At 21.1% G+C, this 19126-nt stretch overlaps 1 protein-coding gene across 1 annotated transcript in view; it reads right to left on the bottom strand.

Annotated features, from left to right (window-relative positions):
- Positions 1 to 19126, bottom strand: part of LOC122510199 (potassium voltage-gated channel subfamily H member 8-like) — a gene marked incomplete at its 3' end in the record, with an annotated part of 80618 nt that overhangs the window by 7396 nt on the left and 54096 nt on the right. The window lies entirely within an intron of this gene.

The raw sequence follows: 19126 nt of genomic DNA, 5'->3' as shown, positions 1-19126 counted from the left end.
ATTTTGTAGCTTATCAAGATAATTGAATTCTTCTGCAGAATTACTTAAAAATTTTTGAAAATAATTGATTTTCTGCGACGAATTCTATTATTTTATTGAATAATTGAATGTTTCTTAAAATTGAATTCTTTTATTCAATTTTTAATAAAATTTTTAAGAATAATTGCTTTTTTGAGAAACTTATTTAAAATTGTATTAAAAATATTTAAAATTCTGCAATGAAATTAATTGAATTCGTAAATACAATTTTATTATCTATGAAAATAATTTAATGTTCTCGTAGAATTGTATCAAAAATTTTTTTTAAATAATTAAATTTTTAAATAAATTTTATGAAAATAGTACCTAAATATTGAAAATTGTTGAATTGCGAAAAACTATTGAAACTAATTGAAATTTTGCAAAGAATTATATTTAAATTTTTTTAAATAATTGAATTTTTGGTGAAAAATTATGCTATATTTATAAAGGTAATTGAATCCTTGACGAGATATTCGTTGAAATTTTTAAAAATAATTGAATTTCGTCGAAGAATTTTATTACTTTTGAAAATAATTCAATTCTTGTGATGAATATTGTTATTTATGAAAATAATTGAATTTTGCAAAGATTTTTATTAAAATTCCTAAAAATAATTGAATTTCTGTGAAGAAGTTTGTTTTATTTATTAAGATAATTGCGTTAAAACTTTTGAAATAGTTGAAAAACATTTAAATATCCATTGTGGTCAGAAATAGAAAAAAAATTGTTTCCCGTACTTTTACTAAAATTTCCTGACTTTTCCCTGATTTCCCTGATCTGTGGCAACCCTGTTAATATCTTTTTGATTCGATTTTAAAGTTCAAAATATTTTTCCGCTTTCTCCGATCTATATTTCTTTTTAAATCATATAACTTTCAAATATTCCCTTTTATCGGTGTTCTGAGTCTGAATATATGTAGAGTAAATATTGCGCTTTTTTATTTTATGCAATAAATGTAGTAAGGAATTTTAAAATCACGCTCTTTTCGTATATCAGTTATCTAACTTATGAAATGACTCACGCCATATAACGTCTCTTTATATTTCTGTTATAAATTCAAGTTTCCGTGTCCTCTTACGTGGCTCAACTCTTTTCAGTCTTATAAATTTTCTAAGGATTTTCTTTATGTGCTGTACAATATTTATACTACAATATTTAAATCAGTTTCCCTACATTTTCTTCTTTGCCAAAAGTATATTTCTCGTTTTCTGGCATTTTTTTTTCTTTTCTGAATACATATGTACTAAACTTGTCTTCCTCACTCGCGGTAAAGAATTCAATTTCTATTCGAAAAGTGTTACGGGAAAAATTGGAAAATATCGAATTTCTTTTATACGTTTGGAAACGTTGACAAAATTTGAAAATTAAATTAATTTTTCCCAAGACGTGTCCACTATTCAACTTAACAAAAAAAAAAAAAATGAAAAATGTAATATTTTACATTATTTGTTAATAATTCTGTTTTTAGTTCTACTTTAGGTTTAATTATATTTTAAATCATAATTAAAAAGTTAAAGTCGAGATTATTTTTTGTTATTTAAATTCACGTTAATGTTTATATAATTTCTCTGCTTTTAAATTTTATGCTTTTTAATTTGGAAGCTTTATGTATAATGGACAAAATATCAATATAAACATTTTAAAATGAAATTCATCCCGTTTTTAAAAGCTTTTCATTTCACTTTATAACTATATCATTGAAAGGTTTTTATAATTTATGTGTAAAAAAGTGCATGCATACAAAGAAAGTCCTTTAAAAAATTCTCAAATCCTATTTACTTGAAGACTCTCGGAAAAGTCAACAATGCTAATGCAAATTTCATCATGAAATCAAAAAGCTTTTATCGAAAGAATTAAAGCTTCTTAACATTAATGAGAAACACAAATTCAACAGAAGAGAGAGAGAGAGAGAGAGAGAGAGAGAGAGAGAGAGAGAAGTCAGTATAATTTTACACGAAAGCTTTTGATGGAATTACAGTAGAAATCCTAAAATAAACTTAGTTGAGAGTAACAGTTTCTAAAAATAATAAGAAGATAATTTTAATTTCACAGTTTATTCTACAAAATAAAAATTTCAAATTATTAATCCCTATTTGTTTTTTCCACATTTTTAAAAATAAATCCTTTTTATCATGAGAGTGCAAGGAAGAGAGACAAAAAGAGGATAAAATTAAATAACTATATAAATTTCAATTGTATATAGGGAAAAAAAAAGAATTGACAAGGGAAACTATAATTAAAACGAGGTCAGTAACCTGTGACAGAATAACGAAACGTCCATCAAGTCTGTCCAATTGAAACTGTTATCGAAAATTTGGAATACTTTCAGCTCTCGTTTTCCTGTAACTGGCACCTACGAATTTCAACTCGAAAGACAAGAATAGTACAAACCAGATGGTTTCGAACAAGAGTATTTACATGTTTCAGAATTAAACTCGAACTGTCAATCTTTAAATGAAAGGACGCACCAGCATTCGTTTCATCTATGCGTTTAAAAAAGTCTATTGATAAAGATAAATATAGCTCCTTGCAATCAATAATCTTTTTTTTTCTCACACATCTACGAAGATTTTTAGAATCCACGAACAATAAATTTAAAAACAAAAAAATTGTCTATAAATAAATGAAAGTAGAAAAAATAAATTAATATATAAAATAATCTCACTTTCTGACTTTATTTTTTCTAATTTTATCAATTAAAGGAATTCATTTATTATCGTAAATTAATTTATTTGTGTTATTTATATTATTATTATTTTAATTACTAATCAGGGTCTTTAATAATTCTGCATCTTCCATTCAATTATTTATTTATTTATTTCTTAATTTTACAATCAATTAAATACAAAAATAAATAATTTATTGAATAATTGAATGTTTGTTAAAATTGAATTCTCATAAAGAATTTTGTCAACAAATTTTTAAATAATTGAATTCTTTTGATGCATTTTAATAAAATTTTTAAGAATAATTACTTTTTTCGAGGATTTTGATTAAAATTGTATCAAAAATAATTAAAACCCAGCGATGAGTTTTATTATTTATGAAAATTAAAATTTTCCCAAGAATTTTATTAAAATTTTTCTAAAATAATTGAATTTCTGCGAAGAATTTTATTACTTTTGAAAATAATTTAATTCTTCCAACGAATTTTATTCAAGTTTATAAAAATAACTGAATTGCTGTGAAGAATTTTATTATTTATATAAATAATTGAATTCTTGCAACGAATTTTATAAAAATCTTTTTAAATAATTGAATTTCGGTGAAGAATTTTATTATTTATAAAAATAATTGAATTCTTGCGACAAATTTTATAAAAATCCTTTTAAGTAATTGATATTTTTAGAAAAATTGTATGAAATTTTGTATTTTAAATAATTGAATTACTGTGAAAATTGTATTATTTATGAAAATAATTGAATTAATTCGAAGAAATTTATTAATAATTTTGTAAATAATTGAATTCCTGTGAAATTTTGCCAAGAAATTTATTAAATTTTTTTAAAAAAATAATTGAATTTGGAAACTCTTCAATTAAATATAAATTAGAAAATAAAAGCTTGAAATAATTTTAAAAAATTTCGATTAAGCCTTTTGAAAAAATTAGTTTTATAGAATTTATAATTAAAAGTATGAAAAATTCAAATTTTCAAAGATTTTAATTTGAAACTTTTACAAAATTCAATTATTTCTAAAAATTGAATTTAGTAGTAATTTCTCCAAAATTCAATTATTATTTAAAACTTTAACTGAAATTTATTTTTAAATCAATTTTTATTAGAAAATTCTACGAGAATTCAATTATTTAAATACAAAGATAGATAATTAATTGAATAATTGAATGTTTCTTAAAATTGAATTCTTATACATAATTTTATCAACAAATTTTTAAATAAATGAATTTTTTCGACAAATTTTCATAAAATTTTTAAGAATAATTACATTTTTCGAGGAATTCGATTAAAATTGTATCAAAAGTAATTGAAATTCCGTAATGAGTTTTATTATTTATAGAAATACTTGAAATATTGCTAAAAATTTTATAAAAAAGTTTTAAACAATTGATTGTTTTCGAAAAAATTTATGCAAATGCTATTCTTAATCATTGAATTCCTGTGAAATTTTGATAAATTTTTGAAAATAATTGAAATTTTGCAATGAATTTTATTAACATTTATGAAAATAATTAAATTTTATTACTTTTAAAAATAATTGAATTCTTGTGATGAATAATATTATTATTTATAAAAATAATTTACTTCCTTCGAATGATTTTATTATTTATGAAAATAATTAAATCCCTAAAAAGAATATTAAAATGTATAAAAAATAATTAAATTACTGCGAAGAATTTAATGCCAAATTTTTAAATATTTGATTTTTTTGAAAAAAATTATGCAAATTCTATTTTAAATAATTGAATTCCAGTAAAATTGTAATTTTTCTTTTTAAATAATTGAATGTTCGTGTAGAATATTAACAACATTTTTGTTTAATAATTGAATTCTTTGGAGAAATTTTATTAAAATATTAGAATATGGAAAAATAATTGAAATTTTGCAATTAATTTTATTAAAACTGTTAAAAATAATTGAATTTTATTAATTTTGAAAATAATTGAATTCTTGTGATGAATTCTATTATTTATGAAAATAATTTAATTTTGCAATGAATTTTATTATAATTTATTTTATATTCATAATATTAATTGAATTTTGTCAAAGAATTTTGCTACTAATTTATAAAGATAATTGAAATGTTGACGACAATTTTTTTTTAAATTTTTGAAAATAATTGAATTTTTGCGAAGAATTTTATTAATTTTGAAAATAATTGATTTCTTGTGATGAATATTGTTATTTATGAAAATAATTGAATTTTTCAATGTATTTTATAAAAATTCTTGAATATAATTGAATTTTGGCAAAGAATTTTGCTATTCATAAAGATAATTAAAATGTTGACAAGAATTTTTTTTAGTTTTTGAAAATAATTGTATTTTTGGAACGAATTTGAATATTTATTAAGATAGTTGAATTCTTTCAAATTAAATTTAATTTGTTTATTAAGTCGATTGTGTTAATTACAAATTCCTTTTTCATAATTTAGGAGACAAGGTTAAAAATGTAATGAATTAAATTTCGCATCCATTCAGAATAAAATTATTACAGAATTTATTACATTTAAATTAAATAATTTAAATGTATTAAATTCTAGTATTAAATAATAACAGTAAACAGATTATAATAATAATTCCATAAATAAGGTTTTCTGCAATTATATATATATATATATATTTTGAATGATAATTTTCGTAAACAATTTAAGACGTGTTTATTCTGAATTTATTAGAGTAAGAACCATCTTCTTCTTCTTCTCATTTTGCCTCTTTATTTACAACGTTTCATATCAACGTTGTTTGCTGCTCAATTAATAAATAACTTCCCTTATACTAAGTTTTCAGGTTTCCCCCAGTTTCAACCAGCCATTTAAGGCTTAAATTATTTCTCAAGAAACAACTATAAATCGAGTAAAGCTCAAAGTAAATTTCTAATTACAGCAAAAAAACATCTTATACAGAGCATTTGCCTTTCCAGAAGCAGCTCCATCGTCGCTGGGAAGCTGAGAAGGGCAATTTCATAAAGTTCTGAAAAGAGAGAAGAGGCTTCGCTCTCCACTCGTACAAGTTAAATGGAATTTTCTGCAAATATCGTTGCAGGCAAAAAAAAACGAGTCAGACCAACATTTTTTTTTCTCTTCCCCCTCTTTTTGTCTATATTTAGTTGATATTTAAAAATTTATCATGAAAACGTAATATTTTTTTAAAAATGTAAATATAAAATATTTTGTTTAAATTGTAAATTTAAAATATTTTTTTTAAATTGAAAATTTAAAAGTTTGTTTAAATTGTAAATTAAAAAAATACGTTTGTGTTAATACATTTTTAAGAAAATTTTTTAAAATCGGAAAAAATTGAGGAAAATTGTTAAAAAATAAATAAAAGGGATTGGAAGTAATGTTGATCATTGAAAATAAATTTTATACATGGGTCAATATTGGCAATAAAAATTGGCCCAATATTAAGCCAATCAACAGTTTTGGCAATAACGTAAATATATATTTTAAAATTCTGAGGTGAGTTTATGAAAGAAAGTTAATTTTATTTTCCTTAACGAGGTCGTAACACGATATGAAAGGCACGAGAGTTCTTCTCACCTCGCCCTTCATGACCTAAAAGAAATCTCACGACTCTTTTCTATTCGTTGTTCCGATTTTTCCACTGAATTGAATTCTCCCTTTAAGAGAATATTTTTACCGAAAGATTTTTTTTCAACACTATTTTTAAATCATATTCCAACAAAAAAATGATAATTTCAGACATTAAATTAATAAAAAAAATTTTTTTTATTCAAGATTGCCACAAATATTTAATTTTGTTTTTCCCTGACTTTTCCCTGATTTCCAGACAAAATTTTCACTTTTTTCCTGACCCTAAAGAATATTCTGATTCACTCTAAAAATTATTAGATACTCAAAAAAATGTTCCATTACATTTATTTACAAATTTCGTTAATTGTAAAATTATTCGAAAACATCAATAACTTCTTTTTTAAATAAATATTTAATCATTATTACTTTTCCATAGGAATTAAGATTTTAAAGAATTTTTAATTCAAACCTATTGAAATTAACAACTTATCAAAAATTTATTGAAAAACATGAAGAAATCAATCGCCTTCTTTATGTTTTGTAACAATTTAAATTACCATAAAATTTTTCAGTAAAAATTTAATTATTATTATATTATTATATTATATTATTATATTATATTATATTATATTATATTATATTATATTATATTATATTATATTATATTATATTATATTATATTATATTATATTATTATATTATTTACAAAAATCTCAATAAAATCCTTTACAAGAATTTAATTATTTTTACAAGTAGAAAAATTTTTCAAAAGAATTTAATTATTTGAAAAATATGTAATAAAATTCGTTGCAAGAATTCAATTATTTTCATAAATAAAAAATCGATTATTTGGAAATTCATTTTTAAATTAACTTTTATTAGAAAATTCTACGAAAATTCAATTATTTAAATTCAAAATAATGCTTTTAATATTCAATTATTGTCTAAAATTATAACTGAAATTCATTTTTTAATCAATTTTTATTAGAATTCCATTATTTAAATTCAAAATAAAATAATTTTTTGAATAATTGAATGTTTGTTAAAATTGAATTCTCATAAAGAATTCTATCAACAAATTTTTAAATAATTGAATTCTTCTAACGAATTTTAATAACATTTTTAAGAATAATTACTTTTTTCGAGGAATTTGACTAAAATTGTATCAAAAATAATTAAAATCCTGCTATGAATTTTATTATTTATGAAAATAATTAAATTCCTGAGAACAGCTTTATTATTTATAAAAATAATTGCATTACTGCGAAGAAATTTAAAAAAAATTTGTAAATAATTGAAATCCTGAGAAATGTTTATTATTTATAAAAATAATTGAATGTTTGCGTAGAATTTTATTAAAATTTTTTTAAATAATTGAACTTCAGCGAAGAATTTTGCTGTTTATAAAGATAATTGTATTCTTGACGAGATATTTCTTAAAATTTTTTTTAAATAATTGAATTTCTTCGAAGAATTTTATTACTTTTGAAAATAATTGAATTCTTGTGATGAATATTGTTATTTATGAAAATAATTGAATTTTGCAAAGATTTTTATTAAAATTCCTAAAAATAATTAAATAATTAAAATTTTACCGAAATTTATTGAATTAAAGAATTTTATCACAATTTTTGAAAATAATTGAAAACTTTTGAAGAATTTTATTAAAATTTTTTTAAATAATTGAATTCATGAGAAGAATTTCATTAATAATTTATGAAAATAATTGAATTCATGGAAAGAATGTTATTAAATTATGCATAATATAATTAAAATTTTGACAAGAATTATATTAAAACTCTTGAAAATAATTGACATCTTGAGAAGAATTTCGAAACCTATTTATAAAAATAACTTTATTCTTGACGAGAATTTTTCAAAAATTTTGATAATAATTTTGATAATAAATTTTTTCAAATAAATTTAATTTCTGTAAAGTATTTTATTAATTTTCAGAAGAATTGAATTCTCGTGATGAATTTTGTTATTTATCAAAATAATTGAATTTTGGAAAAGAATTTTATTAAAATTCCTTAAAACAATTGAATTTCTGAGAAGAATTTTGATATTTATCAAGATAATTGATTTCTTTCGAAAAATTGCGTTAAAATGTTTGAAATAATATTAAATACTTATTAAAAATTCAACTAATTTCAACAGAGTTGAAATTAAAATTGTATTAAAAATATTTGAAATCCTGCGATGAGTTTTATTATTATTTATGAAAATAATTGAATCCATGTAAAAAATTTTGTTTATGAAAATAATTGAGTTATTGAGAAGAAATTTATAAAAAATTGTAAATATAATTGAATTACTGTGAAATTTTTATTATTTATAAAAATTCTTGAAAATTGGACGAGATATTTAAAAAAAATTTGAAAATAATTGAATTTCTGCGAAGAATTTTATTACTTTTGAAAATAATTGAATTTCTCCAATCATTGGTAACTTTTCCAAAATTTAATTTTTTTAGTATTTTCAATTAAAATTCTCTTATAAATCTATTATTTTTAATGATTAATTAAATATATATTGAAAAATATAACTAATTTCAGAATTTGAATTATTAAAATTTTCGAAAAATCTAATTTCATTATAATTTCTAATTAAATTAATTCAAATTTGAAATTTTGTAAAATTTAAAATTAAAACCTTTTGAAGTTGATCTATTTATGAAAATTGTAAACGCAATTCTTGTAAAATTCAATTAATTTAGATATATTTAAATAAAATTATTCATTAAATAATTTATTTATTGTATGATAGTTGTTCAACGATTAAAGTTATTTATAAAGAATTTTTTGTCAGAAATTGAAAAAATTGAAGGTTTTGTATTAGAATTCGTAGTAATTTCACAGTTTATACAAAAATACATCAAAATTCAGAGTTTTCTTATAAATTTAAAAAATTAAATTTTTTCCAGTGCTTTTACTAAAAATCCCTGACTTTTCCCTGAATTTCCTGACCTGTGGCAATCCTGTTATTGTTATTTTTTTTGTAAGTCTGTTAATACTAGATAAATAAATAAATAAATAGATAAAGAAATAAAATAATAAACAATAAAATTAAAATAATAAACAACATCAATAAAATATTTTTATGAATTTGCCTCGGAAAAAAATTCCCGTCACTTATCATTAACATAATGTTCTTGGTGAAAATTTCAAATTCAATCTTGACATTTACAAAAGGCATGAAAAAAGAAAAAAGTCATAGACGACCCTAAAGCTTAATCTGAACTTAGTATGGGGTATTGCTAAAGCTGCGGTTAACCCTACTATAAGCATAAAATGTGAAAACCCACGCAACACACGAAACTTCCACGTTCACTTAAAGTAACCTTTGAACTCCTAGGTGATAAAGCAGAAAAGGCGAGATTGAACCTCTCGAAAAAAGGGTGTATACGATAAGAAAAAAAAAGATTAGCTTTTTCATCGTTTGCCTGAAAAAAAATTTTTTTTATCCCCAAATCCAAATAAATAAATAATTGTTAATTGAAAAAATCGAAATTATTAACTTATTTGCCATTTTTCCTAAAAGTTAATTTAAACTTGTTTTTTAGTTTTAATGAATGAAAATTAATTACCAAACTTCTGGTTAATTAAAAACAATGTAATTAAAATGTTCATAAAAACAAAAAACAATGTTCAAAACTTAATAATAGCGAAAATTTTCAATTAAAAGGGTTGAATATTCAACCACATGTATTATTAAATATTCAATCACATGTAAATTTTCGTCGTTGGAATATTTTATGAAATTAGATCAAGTATTTTGTTATTCAACATCCAGATGTGTTTTAAAACAATCATCGGGCATTTAAGTAATATATAAATATATATATATATTACCAAATGTCTCTTGCCAAATGTATCTCAAGATTTAGCAATATGTTATAATACAGATTATGTTAATGAGACGAAATTTTTAATTCAGCTTGCGGTGGAATTTTTCCACCACACAAAATATTAGATAAATAAAATTATTCATAAAATTAATTTTATAGTAATTTAAACAAAAAAAAAACCACAGCAACAAAAAACAAATAAAAATAAAAATAGCAAATCAAATTTTTTTTTTTAAATTAAAAAAAAATAAAAAAATGAAATGATTTACAAAAGAAATTATTTTAATTTGATTCTACTGTTGTTCTTTAATTAATGAGTACATATAATTATCGATTTGCTTCAACAGCAGTAGGATAGCGATAGTTGCAATTAGAATTGAAAGAAAAACAAACTTTTCCCAACAGAAACTAGAGAACTTTTTATAAAAAAAAAAAGTGGATGATTATATTCAAGAAAGAGAACATCTGCCTTAATTTCTTCCGGAAAGTACGTTCGAATAAGTTAGGAGTAAATTGGACTCGCCAGTGATTCACTTTATTATCGACGTCGATTTTAAGAAGAAACTTATTTTCATTCTATTTAATTATTACACTGTGAAAAATTTAGGGAGTTAACGAACTCGGGAGTTGGGAGTGAAATTTCTCGAGTTAAAAATCAACTCCAAAAGAGAGTTAATTTCTAACTCCCTTCATTCAACACCCGCGCGAGTTATTTTTTCCATGGGGAGTTAGCATTTGGGTATTAAATTTTAACTCTCTTTATTTAACTCCCCTGGCATTAACTCTCCAATGGGTGCGACTTTTATAGAATCCCCTGGGGAGTTAAAATTTAACTCCCTTTTTTTACAGTGTAATTACCACTTATTTTTCATATTAAATATTAATTAGACACCAATTGTTCATTACCAACTTTAAATATTAAATTTAATCAGGTATTAATAATGAATTATTAATTACACGGAGAAAAATATAAAGTAACTTTTACTACTTTTATAGTAAAAAATTTCCAGTTAAGCATTTCCGGTCATTTTTACTACTTTTGGAGTAAATTTTGCTACGTTCGAAGTAAATATTTGTAAAAATTAGTAAATATTTGTAAAAATTAGTAAAATTTACTTCTAACGTAGCAAAATTTACTCCAAAAGTAGTAAAAATTACCAGAAATACTTTACCGGAAATTTTTTACTATAAAAGTAGTAAAAGTTACTTTATATTTTTCTCCGTGTATTAATTACTAATTTTCAATATTAAATATTAATTACATAATTGTTCACTAACTTATTTTAATGTTAAATTTAATTATTAATTACTACCATTTCATTTAATGAATATTAAATATTAATTACTAATTATCAACAACTAGTCATTTTTAATGAAAAATATTATTTAATAATTTGGAAAATTTCCAGTACAAGCAAAAATTTGTACATTGGCAATTTTTTTCTCCTTTTTCTCTGAAATAAAAACATATTTCATAGCCATACATACGTATACATACAGATTCGATAGTTTTTTTTACTTCAATTTTTTTTCATTGTTTGAAATCTCTTTTTTAATCTTCATTTTATCTTATGCAAGAGAGATGGTTTAATTTACATGACAATAGGGCAAATGAAATTTCAGACAAATTTGTAAAGAGAAGCCAATTAAAAACTAAAGGACACTCAATTAAACACGATCCAATTAATTTGACCTGGTGGAAAACTTAATTAAAAAAAAAATTTTTTTTTAAAATTTTTGTTGAGTATGTTAAAAAAAATTTATCATTTTTTTCTCTCTCTCTCTCTCCCTCTTTTACAATTTAATACGTAAATTATTTTTTTAAAGTGTCTAAATAAATTCGTCCAACCACCTGCATATATATATATATACACCTATCGATTAAAAGTGATGAACGATATTGGATTTTAACCTAATTCTCACCCAGATGCTTATTATAATGAATTAATAATGGAGCTTAAGCCACAATTTAATTTGATGCATAATATTAAAAATTCAGCTGTTCATGCAAAATGGATTATTTTGTTCTATATTTAGAATATAACTTTTTTTGTTTGTTTTTATAATTAAATTTTTTTTTATTATTTATTTGAAACCTTTTTAAAAATCAATTATTTCTAAAAATTCATGCTTTAATGCTTTTAATATTAAAATTATTATCAAAAACTTTAACCGAAATTAATTTTAAAATAAATTTTTATTAGAAAATTCTACGAAAATTCAATTATTTAAATACAAAACTAAATAATTTATTGAATAGATGAATGTTTCTTAAAATTAAATTTTTATGAACAATTTTATTAACAACTTTTCAAAATAATTAATTTCTTTTAAGGAATTTAATTAAAATTTTACAGAAATTCATTGAATTAAAGAATTTTATCACAAGTTTTGAAAATAAATGAAAACTTTTGAAGAATTTTATTAACATTTTTAAAAATAATTGAATTCATGAGAAGAATTTAATTAATAATTTATGTAAATAATTGAATTCGTGCGAAGAATTTTATTAAATTATGCATAAAATAATTTAAATTTCAACAAGAATTATATTAAAATTTTTGAAAATAATTTACTTCTTGAGAAGAATTTCGAAGCCTATTTATAAAAATAACTTAATTCTTGATGAGAATTTTTCAAAAATTTTGATAATAATTTAATTTCTGCAAAGTATTTTATTAATTTTCAAAAGAATTGAATTCTCGTTATGAATTTTGTCATTAATCAAAATAATTGAATTTTGGAAAAGAATTTTATTAAAATTCCTCAAAATTATTGCTTTTTTGGGAAGAATTTTGTTGTTTATCAAGATAATTGAATTCTTTTGCAGAATTACTTAAAATTTTTTGAAAATAATTGATTTTCTGCGACGAATTAAAAGTTTTTATGAAAATTTTTGAATTTTTGCAACGAATTTTATTATTTTATTGAATAATTGAATATTTCTTAAAATTGAATTCTTTTGTCAAGTTTTAATAAAATGTTTAAGAAAAATTGCATTTTTCGAGGAATTTATTTAAAATTGTATTAAAAATATTTAAAATTCTGCGATGAAATTAATTGAATTCCTAAATGAAATTTTATTATTTATGAAAATAATTGAATGTCTTCGTAGAATTGTATCAAAAATTTTTTTCAATAATTATATTTTTTAATAAATTTTATGAAAATAGTAAATATTGAAAATTTTATTGAATTGCGAAAAACTATTGAAACTAATTGAAATGTTGCAAATAATTTTATTTAAATTTTTCAAAATAATTGAATTTTAGTTGAAAGATTGTGCTATTTATACAGATAATTGAATTCTTGACGAGATATTCGTTAAAATTTTTAAAAATAATTGAATTTCTTCGAAGAATTTTATTACTTTTGAAAATAATTGAATTCTTGTGATGAATATTGTTATTTATGAAAATAATTGAATTTTGCAAAGATTTTTATTAAAATTCCTAAAAATAATTGAATTTCTGTGAAGAATTTTGTTATTCATCAAGATAATTGCGTTCAAACTTTTGAAATAGTTGGACAATATTTAAAAATTCATTGTGGTCAGAAATAGAAAAAAAAAATTTTTTCAGTACTTTTAATAAAAACCCCTGACTTTTCCCTGATTTCCCTGACCTGTGGCAACCCTGTAAATAAAAATTAGAATATTTTATTATAATTCAAATCTTTTTTATTCAATTACTTTTTTTGTGTTCGATACTTTTGTTATAATTCAATTTTTTTTATTTTAATTCAATTTTTTATTACAACTTAATATTTTTAATTTAATATTTTTTATTGCAATTTAATACATTCCTTTAAAAAAATTTAAATATTTTTTCACTATATTTTTTTTAAACTCAAGTACATATTTTTGATTGAATCTACATTGTACTTGTTTTTAACACGGTTGTAAATGTCTGTTCGTGAATTAAGAGAACGTGACAATTCGAATTGAAAACTCACAAGTTTAATCCTCATTCTACTGAATTAATCATACACATGATTAAATCGACTAGACAATTTTAAATGTTACAACCTCACACTATTTATCACGTTTATCTAATATTATCGTTTATTATTCAAGGAAATTTCTCTTTAGCTTAAATGACATTTTAATATAATTATTTTGTAAAACGATGCTTTACATTCTATCATGAAAGTACTGGAACTTTATACATAAATGCGTCTAATTTTCCTTTTCATTATTTATATAACAACTTAAGCTAATTTATAAAGTTATAATTAATATGAAATAATAATTATTAATATTAAATATTGAATATTAAATATCAAATAATAAATAAATATTAAATAATCGTACGTATATGTTAAGTAAATTAATTATTAATCACAATTTAAATATCAATAAAATAAAAAAAAAAAATTTTTTTACTTTCCTCGACCAATTGGCAATGCAGATAGCCGACAAATATTTATTTTAACAACTCTTTTTTAAAACCATTATTTTTAGAAACCGTATAACATAGAAAAGAGATTTCAAACATCAAAAAAGAAATGCGAAGCTAACTTTGAGGTTCATAAATCAACTTCAACTACGAAAGGTAAAATTCTGAATGTTAAATTTTATCACCCTTTTTTCCACGAACCTTAAAAATACTTAAAGATATTCCTTTTACTATTGATCATATGCTTCGAGTGTGTATAGCTATCATTCTATATTTTTATTCTCCCTCTCCCTTTATTCTCTCTCTTTCACTCATCCATAAAAACTTCACTTTGATCGACAAGTGTGTAATATTTTTTCAAGAAATCGAATTTCAAAAATAAAGTTTATTTCCCAGATCACGTAAAATATTGTACATACTACATATATACCAATTTACTCTCGTGTAAAAATTACAAGACACTTTTCGCTGAAAGTTTATACCGCATTTATTTGTTGAGGAACAGTAGGAAATTACGAGCAGACCATAAAGAATGTATATCTTTTTTAAATTTATACTTTCTACGTCTGAATTGGTAGTTTTTTTATTAATTACAAAATATTAGATAGAAATTTAGACAATTTTCTTTTAATTATTATATATTGTCAGATATTAATTAGTGATATAATATTAATATCAAAAAGTTATTCATTATCTTTTTCCTATTTTGAAGTTAAAAGATAAAAAATAGATACAATTATTTTTTTGCTTTTTTCAGATATTAATTAGTGATAAAAAGTAAAGTAAAAGTCCGTAAAAGTTGGTTTTTTAAAAAAAGGTTCGTAAAGTCCGTAATTTGATTGAAAAAGCAATAAAAGTTCGTAAATTTAACGATATAATTTGGAGAATTTTTGAAATATTATAAATAATTGCAAAAATTCAATTATTTTCAAAAGTAATAAAATTCTTTGCAAAAATTCAATAATGGTAACAATTTTTTTTTAAATTCTCATCAAAATTTCAATAATCTTTATAAATAATAAAATTCTTTTCCGAAATTCAATTGTTTTTATAAATTTTAATAAAATTCTTCCCAAAAATTCAATTATTTATAATACAATTTTAATAACATTTCATGAAAGAATTCAATTTTTAAAAAAAATTTTAATAAAATTCTTCGAAATAATTCAATTATTTTCTAAAATTTTAATAAATTCTTCGAAACAATTCAATTATTTTTATAAGTAGTGAAATTCATCGTAAGAATTAAATTATTTTTCATAAATAATAAAATTCTTTTTAGAAATTCAATTATTTTCAATACAATTGAGCTCCCGCGTGCAATGACTCGATCTGCGCTCGGACGCACTCTCTAGTACCAGTCGGGGAGCAGTGAGCGCCTCTGCGCCACTCACTCTGCCACCCGACTGGTATTAGAGAGTGCGTCCGAGCGCAGATCGAGTCATTGCACGCGGGAGCTCAATTATTAAAAAATTCGATTGTATTCAATAAATTAAAGAAATTATCCGAAAGAATTCAATTATTTTCTAAAAATTTTAATAAAATTCCAGAATTAAATGTTTAATTTCAATTATTAAGAAACACGATTATTGTAAAAACTTGAAAGAAATTGTTGATATAAAATTCAAAATTTTCAATTAAAATTATTAAAGAAGCTCCATTATTTTAAAGAAATTCAAAGAAATTCTTCAAAAGAATTTAGGATTATGAAAATTTTTAATAAAATTCTTCCCCGAAAATTCAATTATTTCCATAAATAATAAAATTCTTCTATGAAATTCAATTATCAAATTTTTTGATAAAAATCTTTGAATAAATTTAATGATTCGCAAATTTTTTTTATAAATTTTTTCGGATTAATTCAATTATTTTTCATAAGTAATACAATTTTTTACAAAGATTCAATTATTTTTATAATTAATAAAATTCTTTTTAGGAATTCAATTATTTTCATAAGCAATAAAACTCATTCCAGAATTTCAATTATTTTTAATACAATTTTAATCGAATTCCTCGGAAAATTTAATTATTCTTAAAAATTTGTTGACAACATTCTTTACGAGAATTCAATTTAAAGAAACATTCAATTATTCAATAAGATATTAATTTTCTAATTTAAATAATTGAATTATCCTTGAATTTTCTAATAAAAATTGATTTAAAAATGAATTTCAGTTAAAATTTTAGATAATAATTGAATATTTAAAGCAATAGCGTGAATTTTTAGAAATAATTGAATTTTGAAAAGGTTTCAAATTAAAATCTTTGAAAATTAAAATTTTAACTAACAATTCAGTGAAATTAATTTTTTTCAAAAGGTTTAATAAAATTTTTTTGAAGTTAATATTTTCTAATATATATATTTAATTGAAAAATTTTTGAATAATTGAAATTTTGTAAAATTGAATTGTAAACAAATGGATTTGAAAATTGTCAAAGAACTTTTTCGAAAATTATTAAAAATAATCGATTTAAAGAAGAATTTTAGTTAAAAATTCTTGAAAATAATAATTGAATTAAAATGATGAAAATAATTTTTTATTAATTCGATACCTCCATGTATTACAATCCTATCTTATGGTGAAGGTTAATACAGTCCTATCTTGCGGTAACGTTCTATACAGTTCTATCTTGAAGTAACGCTTTATACCATTCTATCTCAAATTTTCCAATTTTGCGTAAGAGCCAAATTAAAAGTAAATTCCATATTAAAAATATTAATGACAGTTTGATATTCATAAGATAATTTTTATGTAATTCTTTAAAGATTTTTCTATCATAATATACATAAATAAAACACAATTATATAAAATCAAGCCAAGAAAATGCATTCTTAATACTTCTACAAAGGTTAATTAACCTAATTTTATGACAGGTTAATATTTCACGGGATAGTGGAATGATAAAAATAATGTTGTTAGTTTTCTTGTTTAATTTTAATTATCAATTATTATTAGTTAAAATAAACGTATCATTTTTATGAGTTTTAAGTATAGATACAAATATTTAAATAAGTAAGTAAACGAGGTTTTGATTGTAGAAAATTTTTACACAAGTGAGAATACAAATAGAATAATAATAAAATAATTTAAAAATCTACATTATTTTACTGTAATAAACGTTGAAAACGTCACTTATAAGTATGTTTCAAGGATTATATTATACTAGTATTTTATTATATATTTCACAAACGATAACAAGATTATAAATTACAATATAATTATAATAATAAAAGTATCTGTAATATTAGTCAAAATAGTCAATCCGAGTCTGAATTCGAATGATCTCAATTTCTACGTCAGAACAAGTCTCTCCTGGTGTAAGAAAAGTTAAAATAAAGCAAAATTAACAGATAAAATAATCACTTTATAAATTTATATATTTTTATTATTATTCAGTAAAGAATTTTTTCCTGATGGCATACTTAAATCCAAAGGGATATCCATTTTCTACCTTTTGTTCTTTTTTGCTTTTCTAACACGATTATACGAATCACATGTGTATATTTTTTTTGACAGATACAAAAACAAAAGAAAGATAGAACACTTTTACTTGGAAGATAAAACTTGTTATTATTTCTAATTACTGTTTTTTATAAATATCCTAATTAATATAACTATTTTAGGTGTTACCATCTAATACAGAATATTTTCTTCTATAATTTTAGCAAAAAACTGAAAAATTGAAAATTTTGAGATAGAATGGTATAAACCGTCACTTCAAGATAGAACTGTATAAAACGTTACCGCAAGATAGGACTGTATTAACCTTCACCGTAAGATAGGATTGTAATACATGGAGGTATCGAATTAATATATTTAGTATTAGTTTGCTTCGTTTATAAATCAATTATTATTAATTACAATAATAAATAAAAGATAAAAATAAATATATAAAAAATGTAAATAAAAATATATAAAAATAAATAAAAATAAATAAATAATTCGTAATAATCTAAATTTTTCTTATTAAAAAAACTCAAATTAATATTAAAGAAAATAAAGTGGACGAAAAAGAGATTATATTATTTCTATTAGTCAATTATTGGACTTATTTATTTATAGTCACAATTTATTCTTCTTTCCAAATTGCATACCTCTCTTCTTCACACAAAATCTCTATTAGAATTCATGTAGAAATTCAACAAAATTATTCTAGCGAAATTGAACAAAAAATTTACTAGAATTTTTGTGGCGTAGCTGTTATAGAAGCTTTTATAAGAGCTATTAAAAATTTATTTTATTCTTCATAAAAGTTGACTAAATCTCAACGAAAATATTTAATCAAGAAAAGCGCTATTAAATTTCGGTTTATATGAAATAGAGTGTTATTTTTATTTATCTATTTTCAAAATAACGTTTTGACAAAGAGAATTTTTTTTGTAAAACATTTTGTTTGTTTTTGTTTACAAAAAAAAAAAATATTCTCTACCAATTCACAGAGTGCGTGAATGTAGAATAAAAAAAAAGAGTGGATTGAAAAAAATTGATCTAAACCTTTTAGAAAATAAATAAAATTTATTTCGACCTAGATTCAGTAATAAAGAATCACTTTATTTTGTTTAAATTTATGACTCACTTAAACCTACTTTTTTTTATAACGTCTTCCGCAGTCAGCTTTTGTAATAAGCAACTAAATTTTATC

This window comes from Leptopilina heterotoma, unplaced genomic scaffold (assembly GCF_015476425.1).
Source record: "Leptopilina heterotoma isolate Lh14 unplaced genomic scaffold, ASM1547642v1 Lhet_68, whole genome shotgun sequence".
Taxonomy (NCBI): domain Eukaryota; kingdom Metazoa; phylum Arthropoda; class Insecta; order Hymenoptera; family Figitidae; genus Leptopilina; species Leptopilina heterotoma.
Note: the sequence above shows the minus strand (reverse complement) of the source record. Positions and strands in the feature narration are given on the sequence as shown.